The 19,569-nt window shown below is 39.6% G+C and overlaps 2 long non-coding RNA genes across 3 annotated transcripts in view; one reads left to right on the top strand and one right to left on the bottom strand.

The window, feature by feature from the left end:
- LOC143272128 (uncharacterized) overlaps positions 1-19,569 on the top strand; it is a 50,992-nt gene that overhangs the window by 14,823 nt on the left and 16,600 nt on the right. The window lies entirely within an intron of this gene.
- On the bottom strand, positions 971-19,370 carry LOC143272539 (uncharacterized). 2 transcript variants are annotated; one of them, XR_013050186.1, is made up of 3 exons: positions 16,095-19,370; positions 5,387-9,804; positions 971-2,546 (listed from the first exon to the last, which is right to left on the bottom strand). It is a non-coding gene; the product is annotated as an uncharacterized LOC143272539 (long non-coding RNA). The 2 variants fall into 2 exon arrangements; XR_013050185.1 differs by having other exon boundaries at positions 9,537-9,804.

Here is a 19,569-nt window from a genome sequence, read left to right as displayed (position 1 = left end):
CACCTAGAACTAACTATTAGGTGCTATACAAGCCAGCTACAGAAGGTCAAATCAAGCACAAGACAGAAGCAGGGGTGACTACTGTACCTTCATTTGGATTCTTCTGAGGTGTAGAATGGTAACTTACCAATGGAGTGAATGAGGTGGAGGTAGAACTCAGCATGATAAATGTTGACTCCAAGCTAGACCTGGTATCACAGGCCTCTATCCCCACCTCAGAGGCCAAACCAGGAGAATCAGAGTTCAAGGCCTGCCTGAATTACAGAGTGAGCACAAGGCTAGCCTGTGCAACTTAGTAAAGCCCTTCCTGAATATAAAAGGTAAAACAGAGCCTGGGATATAGGTCTCTGGCAGTATATTCATCTAGTATATACAAGGCCCTAGATTCAATCCCTAGCACTTCCAAAAAAAAGGAAGGAAGGAAGAATGAGAGAAAGAGAGAGAAAGAAAGAGGGAGAGAGAGAGAGAGAGAGAGAGAGAGAGAGAGAGAGAGAGAGAGAGAGAGAGAGACGGAGACAGACAGAGAGACAGAGAGACAGAAAGAAAGGAAATACTGACTCTATACCACACCAATCTCTGAAATGGATTCTTGGAAATTATGGAAAAAATAGATTGTCTTGACCATAGTTCACATGAGATAATCTTATTGAAAATATTTTTTCACAGCAAACCCTGTCTATGATCCAAATTCAAAAAATTTTTGAATTTGGATCATAGACAGTATGCAAAAAATACTGTGTTGCTTAACAAAATTAAATTTACTGAGTAGTTAATTATGAGCCATACTCTCAGCACAATACTCAAGACAGATCTTGTTGCCTACTGCCTCTTGTAAGCTACAAGTTACTGCTTGCTTGTGTTGGCTTGTATTTTGCAGACCTTGAAAAATAACAGAGTGAGATTTGTGATGATGTTGAACACATTCTCATATACCTGTCAGCCATTTTTATGTCATGTGGATAAAAATCTATTCAAGTCCTCTATCCACCTATGAGCCAAGTTACTTATCCCTTGCTACCTCATCCTGGCATAGAGTATTGTGATAGTTAGCTGGTCTTGGCTGTTAACCTGACTGGATTAAGAGTTATCCAGGACAGAAGAAACACGCCTTTGTTTGTGTGAGTGTTCCCACAGCAGAGTGTTTTGTAGGACAGTAACTGGGGCAAAAGAATACGCCTTCAGTGTGTACATAAATTCTACCAGGTGACTGCATAGAAAAACAAAAACAAAAGAAAATAGCTACACCTACAAGCTTCTTTATGAACAAGTGCATGCATTGCTGCTGCTGTTGCTGCTGCTGCTGATGATGATAGTGATGATGATGATGGTGGGGTGGTCAGGGTGATGGTGATCATGATGAACTCTAGTTTCTTCCATCTTACAACTTGATTCAGCACCACTGACTCGAGGTAGTTTTCCAGTCCTTCAGTACCATACCGAGGCAGCTGAGTTTCTTGGATTGGGCATTACCTAGTTTTCTGCCTCTTCAGCATGCAGATCCCCCACTCTTATGTTGCATATTTTGTTTGTGCTCTGACAAATAAAGCTTTCCTGGAGATTGGAGCATGGATCTGCCTTTAGTTAACCATAGAGAATAGGCAGTGGTGGCACATACCTTTAATCCCAGCACTTGGAAGAAGGAAGCGGGGAGATCAGAAGTTCCAGGCCACCTTGGGCTACAGGAGATTGAACCAATCTAAAAGAGAAACTGAGCCAGGTGGTAGTGGTGTACTCCTCTAATCCCAGCACATGGGAGGCTCATGCCTCTAATCCCAGCATCAGGAGGTAGAGATTCAGTCAGAGGATTCGTAGAGGTAAGATGTGACTGTGGCTGCTGAGATTCTCTGATCTCCAGGCAAACTTTATTTGGCAGAACACAAACAAACTATCACACAACACTCATGTTGGATTACCCAGCTGATTCTGAGTCAACCAACACAATAAATCCTTTACTAGGACCCTTTTCCCGGGTGACTCTAGCTGTGTCAAACTGAGAGTTGAAGTTAGCCATCACAATCTCCTTTATAATACATATTTTATTGCCTCTGTTTTTCTAGAGGACCTTGCCTAACACAAGTGTCTAGTGCCACAGGTACCTTTGTTTCTGAAATAAATATATGCTCTTCTTCTGGTCTGAAGCATACAACAAAAGAAGCCGAATCATTTGGCTACTGGACATTCCAACGGCTAAACAAACCAAGATGAGGAAATCAGGAACCTAGTATTAACTCAGTCTTTATAAAATACAACACATATATAATCTACTTAGAATTAACAACTGCCACAGGGAGATGGATGAAACTGGGGCCACACTCAGAAAGACAAGTCTCAAATGTTCATCTGTGGGATCTAGAGGGAAACAAAAGACTGCAAACGTGAACACAGGAAGGGGTCCGTCAGGGAAGCATAAGGGGTTTTGGTGGCATGGTGTAAGGAAGGGTGGCAATCCTCAGTGGACACTGCTCCTCACAGCTGGCTGAGCAGCCTGAATGGACCTCAACTTGGGTGGATGTCAACTCAGGTGAAGATGATGGTCTTGATTTCCACTGGAGAGAAAAAAAATTCAGCACGAGTCAACACCAAGCAAAGTTGGAATAGATTTTTTAAAAATATGAGTTTAAGCATGGGTGTTGGGGTGAAGGTAGGGCTTAATAACAACAGTAATACACTCCCTATGGTAGAGCATGGCCTGACAAAAAAGGCACATTAATTGTCTCTACAATACTTGCACAATTTTTTTTAAAAAGGTGTGTGTGTGTGTGTGTGTGTGTGTGTGTGTGTGTGTGTGTGTGTGTGTGTCTGCGTGTTTCAATACAGGGTTTCTCCGTGTAGTTTTGGTATGTATTTATATTTTAAGTGAATGCATATTTTACATACATGTATGTCTATGCATCATGTGCATGAAATTCTAGTGGAAGCCAGGAGAGGTCATCAGATCCTCTGGAACTGGAGCTACAGATGGTTGTGAGCTTCCATGTGGGTGCTGGGAACTGAAGCTGGGTCCTCTGCAAGAGTAGCTAGCACTCTTAACCTCTGAACCATCTCTCCATCTTACATGATTTTGGAGCTTACATTGCTCAAAGGATTTAAACAATTGAAATGCTTTTATCTCAGGAAATCTCTTTAGTAAATAAGATCATAACATGTTTTCCGGGATGAATTGTGTCAGGTGTACACACTAAGAAGTCATCAGGAAGTTCTCCGCCTATGCTTTGACTATAAACATGTCTAATCTTGCTTGTGATTTTCTCAGAAACTGTTTATGGATGAAAGAGAAGGTTAAATCCCAAGGTGACATATGCTTTTCTTCAAATGTGTTCCTACCACTTTTACATGCTTATTTGAAAACATATCTATTGAGAAAAGACTGTTGTCTGTATGGGTGTAATAGTGACTGCATGTTTTTGTTAGTTGTGCTGAAATTCTTGGCTCTTAGACACTGAGAGATTTCAGGGTCCAGGGTGAGTGGTCATTGGCTGTGTCCCCTCCCTTTCCCCTGTCTTTCTAGCTGGACTCACAGTGGAGGGGGTGGCAAATATTATTATCTATATGCATGACAGTGTCACAGTAAAACCCAATATCTTTCAGTATACTAATAAAAACAAATAAACTCGATGTCCTTATTTTTTTTAAAAGAGCAAAGTTGGACTTCTATCAGATACTTACATACAAAATATAGCACATACATGTAGGATTTTAAGTTTTAGTACTTTTAGAAGGAAACAGCCTTAGATACTAAAAGAAAAACTAGACACCATCAAATTTTATACTACTCTATCTGAAAAGATGCCATTGAGAAAGTGCAAAGGTAAGCCACCAAGTGGAAGAAACTATTTGAAAATCGTGTATCTGGTAAAAAATTTATGTGTAGGATATATAAATGCCTTGTACAATTGATAATTTAAAAGATAACCCATTTTTAATGTATTTACAGGTCTGTACAAAGGCCAGAAGATAGTAACAGGTTCCCTGCACCAGAGTTACAGTAAGATGTGAGCCATACCATGTGGGTGCTGGGAACTGAACTCAGGTCATCTGCAAGAAAAATAGCTCTTAAACACTGAGGCACTCCAGCCAAATGTTCCACTATTTAAACTATTTAAACGAAAAAAAGAGCCAGCCATCATGGCCTGTGCCTGTGAACCCAGCACTCAGGTGTCAGAGGCAGAAGGTGCCTCACAACTTTGAAGCATAGTGAGCTCCAGGCTAGCCCTTGACCATTGTTCACACGTTTGTTTTCTCTCTAGATTTGCAGGATAGTTTTCTTCTGTAAACAGCTGGCCTCCACAGCCTTTCATAAACCCCTTGTGACTTCCTTAGTTGGAGGACATTGAAACGTCAAATATTGTTTAGCTGTCTTCAAATGGCCTGACACACACTGAGGTCAACATTTTGGCTATAAATATATCTTCTAATTCAGTGAAATTGTTGCAGGTGGACGCGATGTGTTCATTGATGAAACTTACAAGATTTTAATGATATTATATGTAGGTAACAAATGGTTTTAGACAACTAGCAGTTGCTACATGTGATTCTTGAACTGGGGCCCATTAACACAACAGTGTGTAAAAATAGATGTAGGCTCTGATATCTAAAAACGATCCTCTGCTAAAGGTCCAACACTAATGTTTTCAAACAAATGTGCAGCCTAGTTCCCTTCTCAAGTACATACAGTCCTATTTCCAATATTGATAGCTTTATGATGATAAAGCTATCATCTCAAGCCTTCTCATCTTTCTAGATAAGCAAATTCCCAGTGGACATAGGGTCAATCTAACTCTTCCAGCAATACCAAAAATATTTTTAGCAATGTAGTGACCGTATAAATAAAAATTAAGATTAAATTCTGTAGGGCCCAAATTTACTCAACCTAAATACTTTAGGACTGTGATCTTTTTAAGAATAATAGGTATTGATGTCACTTATAAGTTGCATGTAAATGGCCTAAGATTGATGCAATGGCAGTTTTATATAGTGATTTATCTGCTCTATGTAATCATTTGAAGATTAAAAGAATCAACCATAAATATCAAAGCCTCTAATTTTCATAGGCAGGCTATGAGGTACAGTTGCACTCATCCAAGCAGACATGCATATTTTGATTTTGTTGCTGAGGTAAGAAGCAGACAAAGAAGTGTGGATTTCTCAAAGTAAACTCCAAGTTCCTGTGGATTGTGACACAGATGAGGCTGGAATCAAGTCATGTTATCTCAGCACAGTAGGCTTTTGATTCCAGGAGCAGAGCCTTGACAGTGTGCAATTTGCCTTGTTTTCCTTTATGTTCAATCTTAATAAATATTGCTGGCGTGGATAACCAGGAAACACTCGAAATTTCAGACAAAGTAGTTTCAGATATAAATATCACTATTGGGTTTTCAGAACTCACCATCTTGTCCATCCAGAACCATTCATCCATTCACAGAGTTTGCCTTGCCCCCACTCTGCCTAATCCACTGGTCAGAGGGGCCTATGGATCTCAACAGGAAATTATTCAAGATCATGATTGACACCCTAAATGGATAGCATATGTTTAGTAATACCAGCAAGGCTGCAATAACTGTGCTGACATTTAATTTGGTCTCATGCCTTTGTCTCCCCCTTTATATTCTGTCACACATTACGTCTTTAAATATTGGATGTTCATTTTTAATTTTCCAAGTTAATCTTTAAGCTAACATACTGATACGGCTTGTTATGGCATCTTCATACACAATGTTAATATGTTCTTCAACACTCCTAACTATTAAATGCATTGTCCTCCATAGGATGGTGAAAATCCCTGCAGACTTGATGTAACAAAAGGCAAAGCTTCAATCCAAAGTGACGCCATCTGTGTAGTCTGAACTCAGGAATAAGTTAATAATATTGTAGATTCTGGGCCTGCATTTAATCTACTTCATCTGCTAGACGTTGGTGTTTGGCAACACTATACACAGTAGAGAGTCAGCTGTTGATCACATGTCTGACACAGAACTGTGTCCCATTGCTACTGCCCTTGGTCATAAGATATCCTATCCCATTTTGCCAGCCTAGCAGATCTAAATTCAGCTTTCAAATCCTGCCTTCTTGGTTTTCAGCTGTGTTGCATTTTCTTAAATATCAGAAACAGGAGAAGCAGCAATTGAAATATAGTTCTCAAATGCTCTGGATGATAAATTAAACAAGGCACATGCTATAATGCCCTCTTAGAGAAATGCTTTGGTGTGTATGGAAAGTCATCTAGTTAACTGTGTGATTTTCTTGGAGCTATCAGATACTTAGCTCTTGTTATTTGATCTGTTAGATTGTGCCTTTTAATTAATTATTTAAAAGCATTTATATTCTGGTTATAACTGAGATGGCTTTACTATTGTTAGGACTTTGTTGTTTCTTGTTCTCATTGGTTGACTTACCAGGAATTCCTTTCTTCCTTGCATGGATGTGTTGGATGTTTGCTGGCTTGCTGTATTGACTATGTATGATTCATTTTTCCCCTATTCTCCTCTAGTCATCTGTTGCTTTCATAAAGTGTCTTTTTCCCCCCGTGGTCTTCCTTCTTTCTCTGAGTCAATTATTCCTTAAGAATTTTCTGTGGTACTGACTTAGCTGTCTTAGACAAAATTAACTTGTGTTTGTCTTGAAATGGTCTTATTTCTACATCTTTTTCAATAGATAATTGTTCGAGGTATATCAGTCCTGATCAACAGTAACTTATTTTCAAAGCTTTGAAATATATTATCTCTGCTTCCCTGGATTTTATGATTGCTGACAATGTTATTCCTGTATTTCTGCCTTTGTGTGTTAGTTGATGTTTTCCCTTATATCCTTATCATTGTTCTTTTGAATGCATTTTTGAGGTCTTAACTATGATATGTTATAGAGGAGTTTCTTTGGTAATGTCTTTTGGAGTTCTAAATTACTCTTTATGTTTGGATATTTCTCTTGTTGTTGTTTGGGAAATTATCATTGAATAGCTTGTCTAAGTCATTTGATATCATCTTTTATTTCTCTACACCATAGAATCTTACATTTGGCCTTTGAGAAGATACCAGACCTTATGAACATTTCAGTTATGTTCATTGGCTGTTTTCTTTATATGACTTTGTTTTCTTTATATATGTATATATGTATAATAATGCAACCTTGTTCTCCATCACTGAGACAATTCTGTTTAATTTCACCTGTTGATGTTGCTGTCTGCTGTGGTTTTCTGTTTCTTTGTTTGTTTTTAGAATATTTTTTATTCTTTGAAATTTTACATACATATACAATGCAATTAGATCATATCCACTTAGACTTCTCCTTCCTAGTCTCTCCAAACACCCATTTAGCATATACCCTCCCACATTCATGTCAACTTGTTTTTTTCTTTATAAATTACAGAGTCCAATCAGTGCCGCCAACTGGAATGTTGACTGGCCTCATCTTGTACAGGTTACCACACCTGTGATGAGAATGAGTACAATGTCCATACTATGTAGAGAAGGTTGAGTTTCACCACTCTGCCTTGTCTTTGTTTAGCTATCCCACTTCCAGGCTTTCTGTTTGGTTCCTTTTTTGGAGGGGGAGTATCTCTACTTCTTTGCTGAATTTTTCCTCTGTATTTCAATGTTTTTTTTTTCCCCCTCTAAGTTACTGATTCTTTCATCCAATTTGGTAATTTTCTTGTCTATATCTTGAATCCATTTTGTAAGTCTTTTTGTCCAGGCCTTGTATTAAATTCTTTGTCAATTTATTTTAGTCCTCTATTTGGTCACTGAACACTTTTTAAGCAGGACTCTTACATCTTTGTCAGGCACATCATCTTTGTTTCTCCACGTTGAGAAGCTGCCAGCTTGTGGGCATATTTAGTGGGGTGTTGTAAAATTGTTTTAAAGATGTACATGTTATATAAAATAAGAAAAAAATAGATGCTAAAGCTTCAAAAGCATGTGGTCACAAATAGCCACCAAATGAAATGGCAGGCATTAAGTTCTTGACCAGTGCTTCTTCCTGGTCAAGCCTACCTCTGTTGTGCCTGTGTCGTGAGACCAAGACCACCACAGAGCTGATACTCAATGCAGAACACACAGGGGTTTATTAATAACAAGCAAGTCCAGGCTTGGTCCGTGTCCAACACTCTAACAAGCAGATGGAGGAGGACAGCCCTGAGCTCTCAGGGTGAGGAGTTTTTAAAGGGAAAAAACGCAAGCAGGGTGGTACAAGCCTTTGCATCATATGATTGGATGAGGGTATGTAACCTTTGAATTTACTGGTTGGGTGTTACAGTTACCATTTTGGGGCAGTCCTGGACAAGTCCCAGGCTTTGTCCTTGAGCTGCTATGGAGGCAGGCTGGCCTTGCATGTTCACATTGACCCATGCATGTGCCTCTAAGTTGATGAGGGGGCCGCAGACAGCAAACAATTGGCTAAACTTTGAACAGTCAGAGTATGTGCAGAAAGGGAGCTACTGCAAGGACTATGTCTTTTGTTCATGGCCCTCCCAGAAACTGCTTGCTCAAGTCTCAGGAAACTGAAATTGAGGCCTGATTTCTGAGAGAAGACTGAGCAGCCTGTTATGGCATCTGCTTGGGCTTTCACCTCCCATGTTTCCTTCATCCTGTTTATCAGACTCTGTCCATTTCCTTGCTCACACCCCCACCCTATGGTTGGCTGTTGTGGGCAGGCTTTGGGGTTTTTCACACTTCTGCATTTCTCTTCCATTTCCTGCTACCCCCCGCCCCACTCTTCAACCACATCCTCCCCCACAATTCTGTGGGTTTCCTGGCTACCTACAGTGCAGGAGGAAGTATGGTGTACTGACTTCAAGCCCCTTTTAATCTTTCTTTGAATCTGCTCTGCTTCGCTGAATTATGGTTGAGTCCAACTCTGCTCTCTTTTTGTGGTCTGATTACTTGGCACTGACGGTGACAGAGGAGGGTGATTGTGTGGGCATTGGATTTCAGATTTCCATAACCCATCATGTAGAACTTGTGCAAATTCTTCTGGGGATCAGTTCCTGTTTCTCTGCCTGAGTCCAGTCTCACGTTTCAGTTTCTGGCAATGAGAACTGCTTCTCTGGTTCTGAGTACACGGGGTGCTTGCCCTTTGGGGCCACCTCCCTCATCTCATGCCTTGATGCTGGGGCTTGAGTCAACCCACCTGAGGAGCCAAGCAGGAATGGCAAGCTCCTCCCAGATTCCTGGTCACTTCTTCCTTGTTCCTTCTGCCTGATGAAGAGGGAAAGGTGGGGCAGTGTTTGCCGTGTGGGACCAGGCTCTGGCTGTTTCCTAAGAGGAGGGTCCCGGGTGACTATGCATCATTTTGCTTGTTTGTTTGTTTGTTTGGCAGCTGTCACTTCTTCACTTCCTTTCTTCCCCCCACCCATTTCTTCCTCCATAGCTCCCCTTTCCTGACTTCTCTTATTTCGGCCCTCTCCTTTATTAACACACACCGAGGCAGCCTCCAGCCCCTGATCTTAGAATGCAGCCCTCTCTAATATATCATTAAGTTCAAATGGCAGGAAACGACAAGCCCCTGTGGAATAATAAAAGGGTTTGCACAGAAATGGAAATTACCTAGGTATGGAGTATCTCAAGTGTTGCTGACGGTGGCCTGTCACAGGCATTAGACGGCTCAGTTTACCATTACTTCTGAACACACAGAGGTTTGGGTTGCTCTTAAGGTTTGGCCTGACAGTTGAAAAAGAGTTCTTATAATTCCCTGCATCCTTTGCTTTGTGTCAGATACATAGTAGAACATATCTTCAACCATGAAGATTTCTCTTGGCGCTTCTAGAATGTGCTCAACAAGAAAGATTTTGTCTCCCAGGCAAGCTAGCTCTATCTGATAAAACAAGTCAATAAATAAAAAGACTGGAGCATACTGGACTAGCTAGAAAACCATGAGGCATTAGTGCCTGCATGTTATTATAATACCTCCCCCTGGTAGTTTTAAGGATTTGGTCTGTTTGCTCATGCATACTTAATAAGGAAGTAATATAAAATATATGTCCCTAGCCTAGAGGTCAGCCAGATGGACATTAGCCAAATAAACAAACTTTCTTCATATTTGTTTTGCAAAGTTCAAATGTAATAAAGAGTACTCATTCTGTTTTAGTTCAACGGTCATTCTGGGTAAATGTCATTTTGATTAATGATTAATCCAGTAATCATGATAGGATTTACCCTGAACCTCATTTCTTCCTGTAATTTAAGATAGTGGTGGTGAGGCTGCCAGTTACAATAAGGAAAGCAAAAGCAGTTTTTAAAGTCTCCTTTCTATATAGTTTAAATAAATTTATGCTTTAAATGAGTTATCAGTTAGTTCTAGATGATATAGGGGTATGCCATTCCATAGTATTCTGTTAATCATCCATAGTTACTTAAAAAAGTCTGACCAATCAATATGAAGTGTTATTGTAGGTGTGGACCAGAGTCCAGAGGACACCTGTTAAGAGTTCCAACTTTTTTGTTTGTTTGTTTGTTTTTTGTTTTTTTATCCTGAAACAGAGAAGTGAACCAGGGACACACTGATAGTAGAAGAAATAGAGGAAGTTTATTAAAGAAGAAAACGGCCCTCTGGAAAATGGATGTGGGCTACAGAGCTAAGGGAAGCCTTGGGCTGACAAGTCCTGCCTCAGCACCATGAAATTTACAAGTCATTTACACATTGCACCCACCTTCCCCACAGGATTTCCCCAACCTTTTTTTCTCACATGCTTTATTTTGTAACCATGGGTGAGTTTCCAGTTTTTCTTTTTTTCCCAACTAGCTTATTTCATATGTCAGTCTTGATGGCTCACCCCACCCCCAGTCTCCTACCATGGTATCACTATTTCCTGAGACATGTAAGCTTCACAGAATCCTTGAGAATACACCTGCATTATCGAAATTCTTTCCTGTTCCTGGTAGCCACAAGGAGAAATGGAGAATGTACACAGAAATGCTCCCTCAAAAGCACTGCATGGCCAAGGAAGGCAAATAATAAAAGTAGTTTAAGAAGCTAAAAACTCTCATTCTGCCACAGAAATATAAAAAGGAAAAGAAACAACAACAAAAACCCAATTCAGTGTCATATTTGCTGTCACATAAAAAATCTACATTTCAATATATAAAAATGTTGGGTTATCAGCAGGGTAAGGTGAAGGGAGCATGGTGGGGTGTGAATATGAACAAAGCACAATGGTCTACATGCGTGGAAATATACATGCATGAAAATCCACACGCATGAAATGTTATAATTTAACTTACTATTTTATGAGCTTATTACAAAAAAGGTAATTAAAATAAAAATAAATTAATAGTATCTTCATAGTATCTTGAAATGCATAATTTACAAATACCAAGCTAGTATGCAACCAAAACAGAGGTTATTTCTCAAAAAGTGGGCAAGTGTCTGCCCTGTGATACAGCTACTTAGCACAACTCCTGTTCTGGTCAAAGAAGAAACAGAAGAAACAACAACTCTGTTTGAAATGTGCTAATCAGCCCCATGGCTGTCTGAAGGTTACTCTGTTTCCTCCTTTCAGACTTCTCTTATCTGGCTTGCTGCTTTCTCTTGAGAATATGGTAACCACTATATAACCACAGGCTTCCTTGTTGCCCTCTTTCCCCCTGAGACTCCTGTTAGGTCCATTCATCTTTGTCCTATCACTGTGTACAGTGTTCCCTGCCTGGGCTCCTTGTGTTTCATTCAGTCTGTTGGGTACTCTGCATGAATACTGCTCCCTTCTGCAAGGATCAGTCTGTGTTGAAACCTACGGTTATCAATTCGCACACTGTTTTTCATTTACTAGGTTTCCATGTCAGGCCCCCGGACCTTGGCACAACTGACACCATGATAGAAGTACCATTCAGGCCTTAAAACTCAGCATGTTGGCAGCACCACCTGCCAAATGAAAGCAAAGATCTAATCCATCAAAGTCCACAGCTCTGGGAAGGTCCCTAAATGCACTAATCTTGCTTTTTTTTTTTTTTTTTTTTTTTTTTTGGCTTCTGTAGTTCTGTTTCTGGGCAACAGTTAACTGTTCTTGTTAACTAAAGTATGTCAACCTAGGTATGGTTTTTTGTCCTTAAATGCTCACCCTGAGAAAGGCTTGGTGGTGCAGTGGGATCCTGAATAGCCAGTGTAGTCTCCAGCAGGTTAATAAAGACGTTGTATTGGCTTAAACCCATATCCAAGTGGTATTCTCTGGTAGGTACCCCGTAAGAGTTTCCATTAACCTTTGTTTAAAAAATCTTCTCTAGTGGACTTCATGGGAGCTTATTGAGGCTAGAAGTTAGTTTGAGCCTCCCACTCCCCTACACCCAGAGTTGTCACCATCCTACAGGTTTCTACTGCAGGGATGACAGTTCACCTCAATGCTTAGTGACAGCGGCACTGTGGTTCCAAAATACCCTAAAGATAGGCATCTGTGCATTGACTGACAGCTCATATCTGCTCACCCCTGAGAGAAAAAAAAAATCCTCTAACAGAAAGCCAGGACAATTGGCAGCCTACCCTTGAGAACTCTTCTGTTGGGACAGCATAAAACTACAGCTTAACTGCTACCCACTGTGCTCCAGACATAGTAATAACACATTTTAGTAGATGTTCTAATTCAGAGCAATAGTTTCACCTTTCCCATGAGCTCTTGGGGAAGAGGTTAATATGTCCAAGTTCCCTGTAAGTGATAAAGGTCATAGTCAAATGATCTGTGGAAACTTCGCTAAAAACAAGATAGAATAAGAAAAGCAAAGGTCAAAATGAATTTCTGTCACTCTTTATGGTTGTACTAACGTAAAGTACCTCAGTTTCTACATATAGTTCATATGATAAAACTTGTCTCTAAATGAGTCATGTGGTTATAAAGATATGAATAATCACTTAACACCATTTATCTCTAGTTTCTGTTACCTGCCAGTCAGCATGCCAGGTGTGGCCACAGTCACTCTTTGTAAGGGACTTTGTATGGAACTGAAAAGAATATCTGTGTTGATTTGTCTTGAGAATTCAGAAAAGGCAATAATTTGCCCTGTAAACACTACTATGAGAAAATTCAGGGGACTTGAGAGATGGCTCAGAGGTTAAGAGCACTGGCTGCTCTTCCAGAGCTCCTGAGTTCAGTTCCAAGCAACCACATGGTGGCTCACAACCATCAATAATGAGATCTGGTGTCCTATTTTGGCATGTAGGCATACAGGTAGGCAAAGTGCTATACATAAAAAATAAACAGATCTTAAAAAAAGAAAGAAAAGAAAATTCAGAGTCAAGAACTCAGGCAGGAAATGCTTGCACAATTTACAGCTGAAATATGTGTAGGAGTCAGCTAAGTAGAAGAAAAGTAACACATAGAGTTGATAAAAAAAAATAGCTTTTTTTTTAAAGTTTAAGTATAAGGAATTTCCATAGAGGTAAAAGTGAAATGAATATGTCTGGGAAACCCCCCAAAGCTTAATTAGACATGCATTATAAAAAGAAGGAAGACTCAAGATAACTCCAGTTCTTATGAAGGCTAAACTATGGAAATGTCGTGATTTCTGGGTCACAGTATCCTGAATATCCGTATGCATCCCTGTATCCAATAACTGATACAGTATAAAGAGAGGTTTTTTCAGCACTGGAAATGAAATAGGGCCTTGTGAGATCCATACTCTTCCATAAAATTGTACACCCAACCCAAAGCCATCCAAGATACTATGACTCTCAGTCAGAGTGGTCTGCGGGGAGTTGCTGTGTGAAGGAAACATGCAGCTGGATTGATGGTAATGTCACTTAGGAGATTTCTCCCTCCCAACTTTTCAATTAAGGGTCTACTTAGAAGACAGAAATTGGTGACTTACTGAATGCAAAATGAAAAGACAAACGTCCTTTTGGTTAGTCATTACCATACTACAGAAGACTCTCCAGTGACTGATATCAAAGACCTGTTATAAGAACTTGATTCATTGCAATAGTTGAACATATAATGGTTAAAAAAAATCATGAAAATTACCCCAGTTTTCCTCAGCCTGACTGCACTTGGACCTTTGATAATGATGCATGATGGTAAAGATAACAAATGAGTAAAGACCATAAAATACAGCATATTATAAGACAAAAAGCCACATGCTTTATAGCAAAACAAGCCTGTCTTCAATATGATTCATGAAGCCTGATAATTGTTTAAATTCAACAAACATAATAAACAGAATAGTTGCTCCAAAGACACACTTCTCCTAATCTCCCAAACCTCTGTACATGTTATCTCACATCACAGAGGTCCTTTCCAAATGTGGTTAAATTAAGGATCCTGAGGTGAAGAGCTGGTTCTAGGTTAAGCAGATAGCCTAACCTAATCCTAGAGATCCTCATTAGAGAAGACAGGAACATTACTGACAGAGAGACAGCTGAAGGTGATTCACTGTTGGCTCTGAATGTGGAATAAGAGAATGTTGCCATGGCAAACAGATGGCTTCTGGGGACTGTCAAAGCCAGGAAACAGAGTCTGCTCTCAACCCTCCAAAAGAAAAATGGGCCTAGTATTGATTTGGGCCCAATACAATTCATTCTGAACCTCTAGTCTCCAGAACTATGTAATTATGATATGTTTATACCAATTGCTTTAGTATATTTATGTTGTCATTAAATTTATCATAAGCTGGGTGGTTTATAAACAACAGAATGTCCAATATAATTGCAGTGGCAAATCTGATCTCATTTGACTCATGGATGATGTCCTCTAGTTGTATTTTCACATGGTAGAATGACAAGAGAAGTTCTTTTGTGCACTTTTATAAGGGCACTAATTCCACATATGGGGATTCCTCCCCATGACCTGCTCATGTCTCAAAGGCCACCACTCTTGATGCCAAGACTGTGGGCATCTGAATTTCAATACAGGAAAGGAGGGCACACCTCTTCTGACCATAGCACTGCTAGTTTGTTGTCACTATTATAAAATATTAGTTGAGAGTTCTCAATCTCAAGATCTATTTAGATAACATTAGGTACTTTACTAGACAGGCTTGTTCTGAAGAATCAAATATATAATCAGGTGAAAATTCCAAATTTACATGATATAAACATACTGATGATGAAGTAATCATTAATACTTATCTGCTTAAGTAATACTGCAGACCTCATTGTCCTAGTTGGCTTCTCTGTTGCTGTGACAAAACATGGATCAAAACCAACTTAAGTGGAAAGGGTTTATGGGTTTACACTTCCATGTCACAGCTCATCACTGAGCAAAACTAGGGAAGAGACCTGGGTGCAGGAACTGATGCAGAACTGCGGAGGAACACTGCTCCCTGGCCTGCTCCTCATGGTTGGCTCAGCTTGCTTATTTATGCAGCCCACAACAAACCTGCCAGAGGTTGCACCACCCAGAGTGGGCTGGGCGCAGCCATACCGATCATTAATCAAGAGTATGTCCTAGTCTGCCTTCAGACAAATCTGATGGAGGCATTTTCTCTACTGAGGTTCCTTCTTCCCAGATGTCTCTATGTTGTGTCAAGTTGACAAAGAACTAATCAGCACACTCATTTAAAATCTTTCTGGAAAGAAACTTTGTCCTTTCTCTTGAAACAGGGTCTCTGTGCAGTCCCAGCTGACCTGGAACTCACCACATAGACCAGTCTGGTCTCACCTCACAGAGTTCTACCTAACTCTGCTCTGGAATGATCAGAGCAAGAAACTGTGAAGTCTTTTTGGTTAGATTTAATAACACAGAAGAACAACGTGTGTTTTTAAGTAAACTGCCAGGCCATAAACTATCAAGAATACATATAATTTAAAAAATACACATCAGCAAATATATTACAACATGTTCAGCTGTGGACTGGATGTTAATTGAACCCGTACCACCTGCTAGGGATGAGGCCAAGGACTAAGAACATAAAGAAGAAAAAGGTGGCATGACCTCCCCTTTACATGGAGCCACCGTTCTCGCACTGCAGAAAGTCCTGAGCTGAGAAGCCTCACTTAGCTTAAGCTAGGCCAGGACTACTTCTGATACCTGATCCAAACATCAACACTGAGTTGCTCAAAGACTGAACCCTAAGTTCCACACAGCTGGCCTACCACCTGGCAAGTTGAAATATATTAACAGAAAGCTAGAACACCTGCTCAACTAAATTAGAGCCAAGGTTTCCATACCAATAAACAGTACTCACCATCCGACTGCAGATGCTTAGTTTCCATTACAAATGGGCAAACATGAATAACCAAAGTACTAAGTCTCCATGGAGAGTTAGTATGTCCAGAGTAATGTTCCCTAAGAAAAACAATTCAGGTGACGTATAAGACAATGAATTCAAAAATAGCAATACTGAAAATAAAGAATTCTAAGAGGATATAAATAAATGCCAAAACAAATACCACAAAACACAGTTGAATTAAATTATGAAAATAAGTCAAGAAATGAAAATAGAATTTAATTTATAGAACCTCTGAAGAAAAGCAAAAATGAAATAAGATTTAAAATAAAAAATTCAGGAATTCAAACAAACAAACAAAAAAAACAATATCACCATGAAATTTGTATCTAAATGGATGGAACCGAAGATAATCATTCTGAGTAATGCAACCCAGACCCAGAAAGACAAATGTCACATGTTGTCTCTCATTTGTAAATGTTGGCTTCAACACTCAGATAGTTGTGTTTCTGCTGCAATACTCACAGAAGTCAGGGCATTGCCAAGAGACCATGGAGAGGAGCTTTCAATGATAGGGAGGAAGAAAACACTGATATAAAGTCTTAAAACAGAATGATAGAGCAAGAAAGGTTTAATTATGTTGGGGGAGCAAACATCAGGATGGAGAAGAGAGTATGTGAAGAAATAAATAGCATTAAAGGTCCCTTTAAAAAGTGATATGGAAACCTACTACTGTAGAAGCACATATATGTGTATATGTATGTTTATGTATGCTATATATTTTTGCAATAAAATTTATTAAATATATATATATATATATATATATATACTTAAAATGATGTTATCCTAATAATAGGCAACAATACCCTTACTAGACACCACATGCTAAAACTAAAAAGGCCAGTACCAAGAATGGTTACTTCTTTTGAGTTGTTGGACAGTGAAGTCCTATACACCCCCAACCAAACATTACAGGCTATTGCCATTGCTCATGATTGCCTTCCAGAGCTTGAAAGTAAAATTCTACTGCTAAAGACACTACATATTTAAATCACAGAACATGGAGAAACAAAGCTGGTATTGACTCAGAAGTTTCATCCTACTGAATAGCTTACATTGTTCTGGAAAGGGCTATAAATGCTATCAGAGAAGAAAAATAATCATCAATTAGACTCAGCTTTAAACCATGCAAGTTACAATCATGGCTGGCCTGGCAAGACATGTTCACTAGTGCAATAGTGTCACAAACACCATAGGAGTCACCAACCACTTTTTGATTGGATTTAAGTCCTGCTCTGGAAGATGAAGCCCAAAGCTGGAACCATTATGGGGCCAAGAATCGGTAGCTAGACAGATCAGTGCATCACTCGAACCTCATTTGAGAAGCTTCTATTTGCAGCAGATGGTAATTAACACAAAAACCCACAAACTGGACAAGGTGTAGAGAATAAGACACTATAGAATGCTCAGGTCTGAAAGGAACATATATACTACAGCCCAACTCCCTGTGCTTAGGGGTCATTGTAGTAATGAGAGTAGAAAGAATGTAAGAGCCAGGGGTGGTAGATGACTACAAAGAAACAGCGTCTTCTGGACAGAGCAGGACAGATGCATTATGAATTCACAGCAGTTGTGGCAGCATGCACAAGACTTGTGCAAACCCAAACCTGATAAAATTTCAGCATGGAGGTGTTGTTTAGACATGAAATCTCACCCCTCGCCATGGAGCTATTGGCAGTCAGTAGTTAGGTGCTAGGAAAGGGAGAGATATTTTTCTTTAAGAACGCTGCCCTTGGAGAGCCAACCATGCTCCAGATGAAGCCATAGATCTGGGAGTGCTTGGGCAGCATAAACTGGTCTCAATGGGTTTTGTTTGTTTGTTTTAAAGACACAAAGGTGGGTGAGTAAGGACAGATCAGGTAGAACTAAGGGTTGTGGAGAGTGTAAATAAGATCAAAACACATTGAACAAAATTCTAAAAGAATAAAAGGAAAAATTTTAAGAATAAATTTGATCGATTTGAACTAGGGGAAGATGCAAATCCCAAATTATTTGGATTTTGCTTCCGATAATTCATGTTTTATAGCTACAGTCTACTTTTTCTTTACTTGTGTGAAGCCTTGTCTCTCCCTGAACCAGATTGGGGACCAGCAAGCCCTAGGGATCCTCCTATCTCTGTCCCCTGTAGACCTGAAATAACAGAAGTATAAGGAGAGCCATGCTTGGCTTTTTAGGTGGCTGGTGAGAATTTGAATTCAGATTCTTGTGTTTGTACAACAAAACTCTTACCCACTGACCCACCTCCCCAGCCCATAAAAACTTAAGCCAGGCATGGTGGCACACTCCTTTAAAACCAGTACTCAGAAGGCAGAGGCAGGGAGATCTCTGAGTTCAAAGACAGCCTGGTCTACAGAGTGAGACTGTCTCAAAAAAGAGAAAGAAGAAAGAAAAAGATTGATTCACTATATGCTTTTTTAGATGATTCATTTAACTACTGGTAAATTCTGTTGCCTATAAGAAAGTTGTTTGAACAGCTCACTGGCAGCTTGTGGGGGGATTCCTTAGAAGGGCCAATGCTCTTCAAAACTTACTGTTTCTTTCAGAATTATTTCCAAAGAGCAATGGAAGAAAACTTGTCATGTATTTACTATGAGCCAGATGGAGACACTGCTAAGACATTTTCCTGGGTCATCTCATCTGAATCTTAGGATTTGGAATAAGTAGACCTAATTTTTTTTCAAGTCTACTTCATACAAGATTTTTGGGTCAGCTAAGACATTCACTTATCAAATTTCTTTTGTAGGTTAAGTTCACACCATTTAATGATATAAAATAATTATTTTAGAAATATATCTTTCTTTGTCAGGAACTTAGCTGAAACTAACCAGTCTCACAGCAAAAATTGTGAGAATATGGTTCATTCTCACATGGGTCTACTTTGAAGACTCCTCTTTTGAACACATAGCCAGTCCCTGAGGATGTTTTCTACCTTTCTCTTCGGATGCAGGAAGTAAAGTAGATGGCAAGGAAAACATTTTATTAGGGCTAAATGAAAGGGGGGGCTGAGAAAGTCATTTTCCAGAATAAAATATACTTGTATTCATCTAATAAATAATAAAGCATAGTCTTAAAATAAGCACAATACGCCGGGCGATGGTGGCGCACGCCTTTAATCCCAGCACTCGGGAGGCAGAGCCAGGCGGATTGCTGTGAGTTTGAGGCCAGCCTGGGCTACCAAGTGAGCTCCAGGAAAGGCGCAAAGCTACACAGAGAAACCCTGTCTCGAAAAACAAAAAAAAAAAAACAAAAAAAAACAAAACAAAAAAAAAAAGCACAATACATTACTCACTTCCACTTTTTTCTTAATTAAATTCATTTATTTACTTCATACACCCCCACCCCCACCACCACCCCCACCCCCCACCCCCACCCCCGCTTCATCCCCACCCCTGCTCAGTTTCTGTTCAGAGACGGACAGGTACAAAGCATAGCA

The sequence above is a fragment of the Peromyscus maniculatus genome, chromosome 3 (genome assembly GCF_049852395.1).
Source record: "Peromyscus maniculatus bairdii isolate BWxNUB_F1_BW_parent chromosome 3, HU_Pman_BW_mat_3.1, whole genome shotgun sequence".
Classification (NCBI taxonomy): Eukaryota; Metazoa; Chordata; class Mammalia; order Rodentia; family Cricetidae; genus Peromyscus; species Peromyscus maniculatus.
This window is presented reverse-complemented; position numbering and strand designations above follow the sequence as displayed.